Consider the following 13553-nt stretch of genomic DNA (forward strand, 5'->3'; position numbering starts at 1 on the left):
GATTGAGCCATGTCCGTCCGTCCGTCCGTCCGCCCGTCTGTCCGTTAACACGATAACTTGATTAAATTTTGAGGTATCTTGATGAAATTTGGTACATAGGTTCCTGGGCACTCATCTTAGATCGGTATTTAAAATGAATGATATCGGTTTATAACCACGCCCACTTTTTCGATATCGAAAATTTCGAAAAATCTGAAAAGTGCGATAATTCATTACCAAATACGGATTAAGCGGTGAAACTTGGTAGGAGAGTTGAACTTGTGACGCAGAAGGGAAAACAAGTAAAATTTTGGACAATGGGCGTGGCACCGCCCACTTTTAAAAGAAGGTAATTTAGAAGTTTTGCAAGCTGTAATTTGGCAGTCGTTGAAGATATCATGATGAAATTTGGCAGGAACGTTACTCTTATTACTATATGTATGCTTAATAAAAATTAGCAAAATCGAGGAACGACCACGCCCACTTTTAAACAAAAAATTTTTAAAGTCAAATTTTAAAAGAAAAGTTAATATCTTTACATTATATAAGTAAATTATGTCAACATTCAACTCCAGTAATGATATGGTGCAACAAAATACAAAAATAAAAGAAAATTTCAAAATGGGCGTGGCTCCGCCCTTTTTCATTTAATTTGTCTAGGATACTTTTAATGCCATAAGTCGAACAAAAATTTACCAATCCTCGTGAAATTTAGTAGAGGCTTAGATTCTAGGACGATAATTGTTTTCTGTGAAAAAGGGCGAAATCGCTTGAAGCCACGCCCAGCTTTTATACACAGTCGACCGTCTGTCCTACCGCATGGCCGTTAACACGATAACTTGAGCAAAAATCGACATATCTTTAATGAATTTAGTTCACGTGCTTACTTGAACTCACTTTATCTTGGTATGAAAAATGAACGAAATCCGACTATGACCACGCCCACTTTTTCGATATCGAAAATTACGAAAAATTAAAAAAATGCCATAATTCTATACCAAATACGAAAAAAGGGATGAAACATGGTAATTGTATTGGTCTATTGAGGCAAAATATAACTTTAGAAAAAGACTTGGTAAAATCGGTTTGACACCTACCATATTAAGTAGAAGAAAATGAAAAAGTTTTGCAGGGCGAAATCAAAAGCCCCTGGAATCTTGGAAGAAATACTGTTCGTGGTACTACATATATAAATAAAGTATCGGTACCCGACAGATGATGTTCTGGATTACCCTGGTCCACATTTTGGTCGATATCTCGAAAACGCCTTCACATATACAACTAAGGGTCACTCCCTTATAAAACCCTCATTAGTACCTTTCATTTGATAACCATATTGTACAAACGCATTCTAGAGTCACCCCTGGTCCACGTTTATGGCGATATCCCGAAAAGGCGCCCACCCATAGAACTAAGGCCCACTCCGTTTTAAAATACTTAATAACACCTTTCGTTTGATACCCATATTGTACAAACGCATTCTAGAATCAACCCTGGTCCACCTTTATAACGATATTCCGAAAAGGCGTCCACCTATAGAACTAAGGCCCACTCCCCTTTAAAATACTCATTAACACCTTTCATTTGATACCCATATCGTACAAACAAATTCTAGAGTCACCCCTAGTCCACCTTTATGGCGATATCTCGAAAAGGCGTCCACCTATAGAACTTAGGCCCACTCCCTTTTAAAATTATCATTAACACATTTCATTTGGTACCCATATCGTACAAACAAATTCTAGTCAGGCCTGGTCCACCTTTATGGCGATACCCCTAAATGGCGTCTATCTATAGAACTATGGCCCACTCCCTCTTAAAGTACTCTTTAATACCTTCCATTTGATACACATGTCATACAAACACATTCCAGGGTTACCCTAGGTTGTTTTTACTACATGGTGATTTTCCCTTATTTTGTCTCCACAGCTCTCAACTGAGTATGTAATGTTCGGTTACACCCGAACTTAGCCTTCCTTACTTGTTCGGTTGACATTTTGTTTTATTGTACGTTTTTATTCAATTTTTGAGGTATTTTCTAAATTTACACATACACACATACATAGATATTTGTCGACATATCGTTAACTTTTTGTGTAATTGTTGCATTTGTTAAATAATAATGGCCTTTTTGTGAAATTTTGCGCTAATGTCACTCCTTACTTTAAGTACCGTTAATTAAAACAACAACGTGCAACGTTTTTATGCGGTTTTTATTACATTTCCACTTCTTTGGCATACAACGTACATACATTTTTTTATGTTTCATTTTAGTGCTTACTTTTGATATTTTTCACTGCTGACAAATTACTATGCGCTAATGAAAATTGATAAATTTTTTTGCAGATTTTTATATCTCAAGCTTTGTGACAACGCTTAAGCACCAATAAGCTGTCAGTTAGGAATTAAATTGAAAGATGTGGCGCGTTATAACGAAACTGCAAAAAATGCGATTAGTCTAGGATGAATAAGGGATGAGTCGCGAAGGAGTATGCGATTATAGCTAGTTATAAACTCGTTATATGGTTTGGAATGGTCCCTTTCTTTGAGCATGTCCTATGGAGCAACCAATTGTACCTGTTTATGCCTGAAGGGGAAGTGTCGGCTTGGTCCTCTTTATACCCCTTCGGGTACAGATCCATTTTGTAATGTTCGACACTTCCTCTTTGTACTACTTTGGGTACTGTTCGACACGCCTGGCTACACATATTTCAAACTGACTGATGCCAAATATACCCAAATGGGACTAGAGGGGATCAATTATAGCCCAATGTGGACAAAAGAGATCAACCGCACCCCACTCTCCTTAGAAATTAATCGCACGATTTTTTGCAGGGCAAAATCAAGTATTAAGAAAATTTCACTTCTATGTTTTCTAATATATAAAATTCTTCTGTCACGGTTTTAGCGGCTGAACTCCTCCGAAACGGCTGAACCGATTCTCATGAAATTTTGTGAACATATTGGGTAGGTCTGAGAATCGGCCAACGTCTACCTTTTCTTTCGCTACGTGTCTAGGGTCTTGAGATCAAAACGTGGACCCGGGTACCCCCAGAATGTGTTTATACAATATGGATATCAAATGAAAGCTGTTGATGAGTGCTAGAGTACAGACTAATTTTCATACCCCTGGGTGACTAGGGTCTTGAGATATAGGCCAAAACGTGGACCCGGATACCCCTAGAATGTGTTTATACAATATGGATGTCAAATGAAAGCTGTTGATGAGTGCTATAGTACAGGATAATTTTCATACAACTGGGAGGCTAGGGTCTCGAGATATAGCTCAAAGCGTGGACCCGGGTACCCTAGAATGTGTTTATACAATATGGATGTCGAATGGAAGCTGTTGATGAGTGCTCTAGTAAAGGATAATTTTCATACAACTGGGAGGCTAGGGTCTCGAGATATAGGCCAAAACGTGGACCCGGATACCCCTAGAATGTGTTTATACAGTATGCATATTAAATGAAAGCTGCTGATGAGTGCTATAGTACAGGATAATTTTCATACAACTGGGAGGCTAGGGTCTTGAGATATAGCCCAAAACGTGGACCCGGATACCCCTAGAATGTGTTTATACAATATGCATATTAAATGAAAGCTGTTGATGAGTGCTATAGTACAGGATAATTTTCATACAACTGGGAGGCTAGGGTCTTGAGATATAGGCCAAAACGTGGACCCGGATACCCCTAGAATGTGTTTATACAATATGCATATTAAATGAAAGCTGTTGATGAGTGCTATAGTACAGGATAATTTTCATACAACTGGGAGGTTAGGGTCTCGAGATATAGCCCAAAACGTGGACCCGGGTACCCCTAGAATGTGTTTATACAATATGGATGTCAAATGAAAGCTGTTGATGAGTGATATAGTACAGGATAATTTTCATACAACTGGGAGGCAAGGGTCTCGAGATATAGCCCAAAACGTGGACCCGGTTACCCCTAGAATGTGTTTATACAATATGGATATCAAATGAAAGCTGTTGATGAGTGCTATAGTACAGGATAATTTTCATACAACTGGGAGGCAAGGGTCTCGAGATATAGCCCAAAGCGTGGACCCAGGTACCCCTAGAATGTGTTTACACAATATGGATGTCAAATGAAAGCTATTGATGAGTGCTATAGTACAGGATAATTTTCATACAACTGGGAGGCAAGGGTCTCAAGATATAGCCCAAAACGTGGACCCGGGTACCCCTGGAATGTGTTTATACAATATGGATGTCAAATGAAAGCTGTTGATGAGTGCTATAGTACAGGAAAATTTTCATACAACTGGGTGGCTAGGGTCTCGAGATATAGCCCAAAGCGTGGACCCGGGTACCCTAGAATGTGTTTATACAATATGGGTGTCGAATGGAAGCTGTTGATGAGTGCTCTAGTAAAGGATAATTTTCATACAACTGGGAGGCTAGGGTCTCGAGATATAGGCCAAAACGTGGACCCGGATACCCCTAGAATGTGTTTATACAATACGGATGTCAAACGAAAGCTGTTGATGAGTGCTATAGTACAGGATAATTTTCATACAACTTGGAGGCTAGGGTATCGATATATTGCCCAAGGCGTGGTCCCGGGTACCCTAGAATGTGTTTATACAATATGGATGTCGAATGGAAGCTGTTGATGAGTGCTATAGTAAAGGATAATTTTCATACAACTGGGAGGCTAGGGTCTCGAGATATAGGCCGAAACGTGGACCCGGATACCCCTAGAATGTGTTTATACAATATGGATGTCAAACGAAAGCTGTTGATGAGTGCTATAGTACAGGATAATTTTCATACAACTTGGAGGCTAGGGTCTCGAGATATTGCCCAAAGCGTGGACCCGGGTACCCTAGAATGTGTTTATACAATATGGATGTCGAATGGAAGCTGTTGATGAGTGCTATAGTAAAGGATAATTTTCATACAACTGGGAGGCTACGGTCTCGAGATATAGGCCAAAACGTGGACCCGGATACCCCTAGAATGTGTTTATACAATATGGATGTCAAACGAAAGCTGTTGATGAGTACTATAGTACAGGATAATTTTCATACAACTTGGAGGCTAGGGTCTCGAGATATTGCCCAAAGCGTGGACCCGGGTATCCTAGAATGTGTTTATACAATATGAATGTCGAATGGAAGCTATTGATGAGTGCTCTAGTAAAGGATAATTTTCATACAACTGGGAGGCTTGGGTCTCGAGATGTAAGCCAAAACGTGGACCCGGATACCCCTAGAATGTGTTTATACAATATGGATGTCAAACTAAAGCTGTTGATGAGTGCTATAGTACAGGATAATTTTCATACAACTTGGAGGCTAGGGTCTCGAGATATTGCCCAAAGCGTGGACCCGAGTACCCTAGAATGTGTTTATACAATATGGATGTCGAATGGAAGCTGTTGATGAGTGCTATAGTAAAGGATACTTTTCATACAACTTGGAGGCTAGGGTCCCGAGATATTGCCCAAGGCGTGGACCCGGGTACCCTAGAATGTGTTTATACAGTATGGATGTCGAATGGAAGCTGTTGATTAGTGCTATAGTAAAGGATAATTTTCATACAACTGGGAGGATAGGGTCCCGAGATATAGCCCAAAACGTGACTCGGATACACATAGAATGTGTTTTTTCATTATAAAAAAAAACATTTCATGGGTATCAAATTGAAGCTGTTGATGTATGTTTTAGTACAGAGTAAGTTTTACACCGCTGGGTGACTACGGTCTCGAGATATAGGCCAAAACATGGACCCGGATACACCTAGAGTGTGTTTTTATATTACGGGTATCAAACTGAAGCTGTTGATGTGTGCTGTAATACAGGGTAAGTTTTACCCCGATGAGTGACTAGGGTCTCGAGATATAGGCCAAAACATGGACCCGGATACCCTTAGAATGTGTGTGTATTATGGATATCAAATGAAAGCTGTTGCTGAGAGCTCTAAAGTTCATTGTGATATTCGATTTAGTCGCATCAACCTGGCAAAACTGATAAATATACATGCGAAGCCGAAATAAAGACAAGAATTATTAATACCCACATACCTACTTACATACGTCCTATTCGATTTGCCTGAAATTTCATATATAAATTTGTCTCTATTAGTATTTACGATGCTTTTTTCCGGGAAGTATACCAGAGACGGACTGGGACTGGGATTAGGACTAGGACTGGGACTGGGACTGAGACAGAATCGGAATGGGACTGGAACAAACTACATACCACCCTCTGGGACTGGCAATAAGAGATGAAGAAGAAGGAGGAAAACTTGAGAGAAGGGAAACGAGAGAAGGAGACTGAGAAAGAGATGATGAAGAGAATGAGACGAAGATGCAGATGAAGGGAAAAAGACGGAGGGAGGAGTGAGTAAAAAGATTAGGAAAAAGTGTAGAGGGGTAGGGCAGAGTTAGGCAAAAAATCTTATTAAAATGTATGCAGATAGGCCAAATTTAGGGAAGAACAATGTCTACCGGGTCTGCTAGTATATATATATTATTTGACTCGAATATTAGCAGTTTCGGTACGTCACCATACACCTAGTAATAAATGATGGACAACAACAACAGCAACGCAAGCAGACGAAATGGAAACCTCCACACACACTTATATAGAGAAAGCAACAGAAAATATGAGGTGCAGATATATACACTGCAATACAAATAAGGAAAGATTCAATATGAGATAAAACAAGTAAGGAAGGTTAAGTTCGGGTGTAACCCACCATTACATACTCAGTTGAGAGCTATGGTGACAACATAAGGGAAAATAACTACGTAGGAGAATGAACCGAGGGAAACCCTGGAATGTGTTTGTATGACATGTGTATCAAATGAAAGGCATTAAAGAGTATTTTATGATGGAGTGGGCCATAGTTCTATAGGTGGACGCCTTTTCGAGATATCGCCATAAAGGTGGACCAGGGGTGACTCTAGAATGCGTTTGTACAATATGGGTATCAAACGAAAGGTGTTAATGAGTATTTTAAAAGGGTGTGGGCCTTAGTTCTATAGGTGGACGCCTTTTCAAGATATCGCCATAAAGGTGGACCAGGGATGACTGTAGAATGCGTTTGTACAATTCGGGTATCAAACGAAAGGTGTTAATGAGTAGTTAAAAGGGCGAGGGGCTTAGTTCTATAGTTGGACGCCTTTTCGAGATATCGCCATAAAAGTGGACCAGGGGTGACTCTAGAATATGCTTGTACGATATGGATATCAAATGAAAGGTGTTAGTGAGTATTTTAAAAGGGCTTAGTTCAATAGGTAAACGTCTTTTCGAGACATCGCCATAAAGATGGACCAGGGGTGACTCTAGAATGTGTTTGTACGATATGGGTATCAAACTAAAGGTATTAATGAGGCTTTTAAAAGGGAGTGGTGGTAGTTGTATATGTGAAGGCGATTTCCAGATATCGACCAAAATGTCGACCAGGGTGACCCAGAACATCATCTGTTGGATACCGCTAATTTACTTATATAAATAATACCACGAACAGTATTCCTGCCAAGATTTCAAGGGTTTTTTATTTCGCACTGCAGAACTTTTTCATTTTATTCTACTTAATATGGTAGGTGTCACACCCATTTCACAAAGTTTTTTTCTAAATTTATATTTTGCGTCAACAAACCAATCCAATTACCATGTTTCATCCCTCTTTTTCGTATTTGGTATAGAATTATGGCATTTTTTTCATTTTTCGTAATTTTCGATATCGAAAAAGTGGGCGTGGTCATAGTCGGATTTCGGCCATTTTGTATACCAATATAAAGTGAGTTCAGATAAGTACGTGAACAGAGTTTAGTAAAGATACATCGATTTTTGCTCAAGTTATCGTGTTAACGGCCGAGCGGAAGGGCAGACCGTCGACTGTGTATAAAAACTGGGCGTGGCTTCAACCTTTTCACAGAAAACAGTTATCGTCCTAGAATCTAAGCCTCTACCAAATTTCACAAGGATTGGTAAATTTTTGTTCGACTTATGGCATTAAAATTATCCTAGACAAATTAAATGAAAAAGGGCGGAGCCACGCCCATTTTGAAACTTTATTTTATTTTTCTATTTTGTTGCACCATATCATTACTGGGGTTGAATGTTAACATAATTTACTTATATACTGTTAAGATATTTAATTTTTTGTTAAAATTCGACTTTAAAAAAAAATTTTTTTTAAAGTGGGCGTGGTAGTTCTCCGATTTTGATAATTTTTAATAAGCATACATGTAGTAATAGGAGTAAGGTTCCTGCCAAATTTCATCATGATATCTTCCTGCCAAATAACAGCTTGCAAAACTTTTAAATTACTTTCTTTTAAAAGTGGGCGGTGCCACGCCCATTGTACAAAATTTTACTAGTTTTCTATTCTGCGGCATAAGTTCAACTCATCTACCAAGTTTCGTGGCTTTATCTGTCTTTTGTAATGAATTATCGCACTTTTTCGGTTTTTCGAAATTTTCGATATCGAAAAAGTGGGTATGGTTATAGTCCGATATCGTTCATTTTAAATAGCGATCTGAGATGAGTGCTCAGGAACCTACATACCAAATTTCATCAAGATACCTCAAAATTTACTCAAGTTATCGTGTTAACGGACGGACGGACGGACATGGCTAAATCAAATTTTTTTTCGATCCTGATGATTTTGATATATGGAAGTCTATATTTATCTCGATTCCTTTATACCTGTACAACCAACCGTTATGCAATCAAACTTAATATACTCTGTGAGCTCTGCTCAACTGAGTATAAAAAAGGCGTTTACGAATTTCAAAAAGTGGCCTCAAATAATAGAGGTGGTCTGAAGAGCCAGACAAACGAACACACAAACATATAGGTACGTCTAAACACGCATAAATACATATAAGTAAATAGAAACAACACTTGGACAAATGTTTGATGTGACTGAGGCATACATTTAGGCTTAGTAGCCCTTGACTAAGAAGTCGATTGGGTTGAGCTGTCTAATATATGTGTTTGAGCGTCATGCACATGTTGTTAGTGTTACTGTAGCGATAAATGCACATACTTTAATTCTCTACGCCTTGTAGAAATAATTTTGAGTTTGAAGCATTTGCAACTTGGCTATAAAAAAACCGACCGCTCTATCATAACATTTTTCATAAACGCCATACCGCAGCCACCCAGACGGCAATACAGCTGTGTGAGGCGGCATTTGAGCTTTTTAAATAAGAGCAGCATTCTGAAAGACTTGGACTTCGTTCCTAGCAGCATAAACTAGTGTAGTCCTCTTTCCACTCCTATCCCCGTCAAAAGAGCAATTGATGCAGACAGGACGGGAGGATTATATCCCCAATACATTTTTGTCATGACCTCAATGTCCTCCGGAAATTAAGGGCTTCAGATCAAATGCAGCGGTCGCAGATATTAAGGATGCGCGTAATGGGAAACTATAGTCCGCTGCGTTTGTTTGAGAATTAAATATTTACTCACATAGTAAGACGACTATTGAAGAGCTAACTCTTACCAGCATTGAGATGTGGTCTGTTCGAAATTGCTTGACCTCACTTGTAGTGGCACTGAACTTCTTTTTTAACGAAAATTCTCCTTGACAGGGCGTTAAAATAGCCATGGCAACTATGAAGTTAATCTTTTAAAGCAAGGAGGAGAAACTGAGTTGGGCGAGGTAATGGAAGTGAGAGTGGCAGTGTTAGTAGGAGTGGGAGCGGTATTTTGCGTTGTAGTGGTAGTGGAAGTGAGAGTGAGGGTAGGGTGGTGGGAGTGGTAGTGAGAGTTGGATTGTGAGGTTGGGTGTGAGTGGGAATGGGATTTTTGCAAAACCACTGCCACAACCCGATCAAAACCACATCAAAAACAAATAAGGAACTCTAAGTTCGGATGAAACCGAACATTACATACCCAGCTGTACACTTGAAATGCTGTTGTTGTTTGTTTTGTGTGCTTAATAGTATTACAAGGCTGGGCAATAATACATATATGTACATACGGTTCTATTCTGAATTAATTACTCTTCGAGTTATGGCTACCGAAACATAGAAAATTGCTTAGTTATAAAAGGGGCGGTACCACGCCCATTTTTTAAAATTTGAAGTTTTTCCTATTTAATGTTATAAATATACTTGGGAAATGAAATACCATTGATATAAAAGTATTTTTGCAAAGATATAGCTTATTTTATTCGTCCACGATATCTTTTATATAAAAGTGGGCGTGGTCCTTAACCGATTTCGTTGGTTTTTCTTCAAAGCATTCCCTATAGTAAAGGCAACCTCTCTGCCGAATTTTGTTACGATAGGTTTAACGATTTTTGATTTATGATTAATAATATTTGTAAAATTGATTTTATCGCAAGTGGGCGGCGCCACGCCCATTTAAAAAAAAATTTAAAATTTTTATCAAGAGTCTCAATATCAGTCCATACGCCAAACTAGGTGTATTATTAACTAAATAATCATGTTTTATGTGTTTTCCAAAATTTTTCCAATCTATTCTGGGCCCAGGTAAGCTGGTATACCAAATTTGGTGAAGATATCTCAATATTTACTCAAGTTATCGTGTTAACGGACAGACGGACGGACATGGCTCAATCAAATTTTTTTCGATACTGATGATTTTGATATATGGAAGTCTATATCTATCTCTATTCCTTTATACCGTTATCCAATCAAAGTTATAATACCTTGTGTGCAAGTACAGCTGGGTATAAAAGTGTTATAATAATCGGGGTAGCCCTTCGGCAGTGGATCAGCGAAGTGTAGTTAGTAAATTTGACTGCGAGAGAAAAGAGATGTGAGCAGTTATATGAAGGAGAAACCGAAGGCAACTTGAATGAGCAAGAGAAGGAGAGTGTGGGTATGAGAGAGAGAATTATTTTCCTAATGTGATAAGCTAAATTTCGGGCATGACCACGTTTTCTTAGACTTCAATGAAAAGGAATCATAAACACCTCGAATAAGTTTCCAAAAATTAGTTATACTTCCGACAGGATGAAATTATTTGCATGCAGGAAGCTTTTTATTATTAATCCGTATAAAATTTTGGTAAAGTAGGAGGTGCCACGCCCCTTTAAACAAAAATTTTTGTTTGCTATATCTCCGAATTTTTTTTAATCAGTTTAAAAAATTCGATATAGAGATAGGATTTTTAAGGAAATGTATGTAATCGAGATACTGGCAGTGGGAGTGAGAGTGGCAGTGGAAGTGGAAGATAGAGTGGGAGTGAGAGTGAGAGTAGAAGTGAGAGTCGGAGTGGAGTGCTTACAAAACCACTGCCAATATCAGGAAAAAGCCTCATCAAACAATTAGAAAAGGGTTCTTCTAAGCGGGGTCGGCCTTTATCAGTGGATCCATGATATAGAGAGTGTAAAAGTGAACAAGAGTGAGAGAGAGAACAGAGGCAAGTGGGAATATGAAGAAATCGAAGGAAATTCGAATTAGGAGGCGAAGGAGAGAGATAGGTATGACAGAGAGTAACATTTTCCAAATGTGCGTAAGCTTAGTTTTGGGCAGGGTTACATTTGCTTAGCCTTCAATAAAAACCACTCATAAATACCTCGAATAAATTTCCAAAAACTTAGTTAAATTTGCAACAGGGTGAAATTATATGAATTACCTGCACGCATGCTTTCTTAAAATCAATCACTCACTCAGAAGTACGAACAACTCACTGTTCATCTCAATATCAACACAACTCTGTAAGTCATAAGGAGTCAGCTCAAATGTATGCAAGTACAAACACAGAATAACATTATCAGTGTCATCGTTACATGGAAAACAATTGTAATATGCCGCTAACAGACTACTAACGATATCACAACAACAACATCAAAACCAACATACGTTACTCTGAAGGTGAAAGATACACTTTAAAAAATAACAAAGTCATGAAATGATTAATGTTTGAAAATAGCTAGGCAAATGCTTAAGTAAAATAGAAAATAAACTTCAAGCAAGAGCTTCACAATACGAGTATACATATACACATACACACTCAATTGTAAAATAGATAAAGTTGTGTAAAAATATTCTGGCAGCCAGTTTCTGGATTTTGTATGGTAAAGTCATTCTGACTCCAACTAAAATATGTAAATGCAAACAAACAGCAATCATGCTCTTTCAAAGCACAGTTAGCCAGCCAATTGTTGGCCAAAGCACCTTACGACCTCATATGTTGGCCTCTTGCTTGTATGTTAATATGTCTGCTACCATCATAGTTGGTAGTTTGTAGTTGGTAGGCGTTTTAACAAAAGCTAATGGCTATTTAGTGTGCCAGAAAATGAAACCTAAAAAAGAAAGGTGAAAACTTGAAGGGTATTAGAGAAGTAGGAAGAAGGATGGGTTAAATTTTGAAATTCAATTTTCCACTAACACACCTATGCAGCTGGTGCTCGAAATTGCGCTGCCATATGAGACGAGTAGATGACTGCCTTAGTGAGTAGTAATACCTCAGATTTTATTTTGTTTATTTGCACACTTTGGTATAAAAAACTACAGTGGTACATATTCCTTTAAAGGCACTCTTAATTTTAAATTTACCACTTTGGCTTTCTTTTGTTTATGCATTCATAACAATAAATTCTGGCTCATATTATTTGGTAATCTAACGGAAATTTGACTGGACCAAAAACCTGTTTTCGTTGTTGTTGTACTCTTATCATCACATATTCAAAAATACTACTACGAGAAAGTCCATTTTTGTTTAAAAGTAGCAAATTTATTTTTAAATATTTATTCATTCATTAAATTTTTACCAATTAATTCGAATTAATAACCGTGCACACCTTTGTTCAGTAATTCGCGAGGCTGTTTGACTTAGGTACGTCTGATTCGCTGGAAGGCAACTCCCCATATGTGTGTAGAATGTTGGCTTCTTTACCTTTCAGCTGCAGCCTTCTTCAACGAAGATAACGCTTGGCTGATCTCAATGAGGTTCTTGGAACTCAGTATCTTGTATGTATGGGCCATGGTGAGCAAATCCTTCAGGTATGCTAGGATTAGTAGCTCGCCTCCACTTTTGAGTGCCGAAAGAATTACAAGCTCAGTGTTGACATTTTAATTATTTTATCGACTTCGCTAAGTTATTCTTCTACCGCGTCTGCCCCTTGTAAGTTAAAGTACTGGCATGCCAATTGCAAAATCGCCGTAGCGTCTACCTTCTGATACGGAGCCAGCAGCGAGCAGTCCAATGCTTGCACGTCACTTAGCAAGCCAGCTATGGTTCTCAACGAAGTCTGCCTAATCTAAAAGTCAGTGGGTATTCTAGTATGGTTGTAACACTCTCCTGGTCTCAATGCTCTGACAGACGCCAGTGTAGCAATAAAATAAAATCCTTTCCATCTTTTTTCACCATAATTTCCATCAGCATCAGCACCGTCATCCCCCACTGTTTTGTATATACCTATGAGAAAAGAATGTGCTCCTCTTTCAATTATTTTTTCCTTCATTTATATCCAACAAGATTTAAACTCTTTTGCTATTTATGTATTTTATTCGTAATTTTCTTGTTTTCTTAGTTTTGTACACAGCCTTGGCTTTTAATATTTCTTCTTCTTGTTTTTTTTCAAATTTTATTATTATTTTTTTCCTTGTAAA

At 38.2% G+C, this 13553-nt stretch overlaps 1 protein-coding gene across 5 annotated transcripts in view; it reads right to left on the reverse strand.

The window, feature by feature from the left end:
• LOC137233654 (bromodomain-containing protein DDB_G0280777-like) overlaps positions 1-13553 on the reverse strand; it is a 765544-nt gene that overhangs the window by 651485 nt on the left and 100506 nt on the right. The window lies entirely within an intron of this gene.

The sequence above is a fragment of the Eurosta solidaginis genome, chromosome 5 (genome assembly GCF_040869045.1).
Source record: "Eurosta solidaginis isolate ZX-2024a chromosome 5, ASM4086904v1, whole genome shotgun sequence".
In the NCBI taxonomy this organism is placed as follows: domain Eukaryota; kingdom Metazoa; phylum Arthropoda; class Insecta; order Diptera; family Tephritidae; genus Eurosta; species Eurosta solidaginis.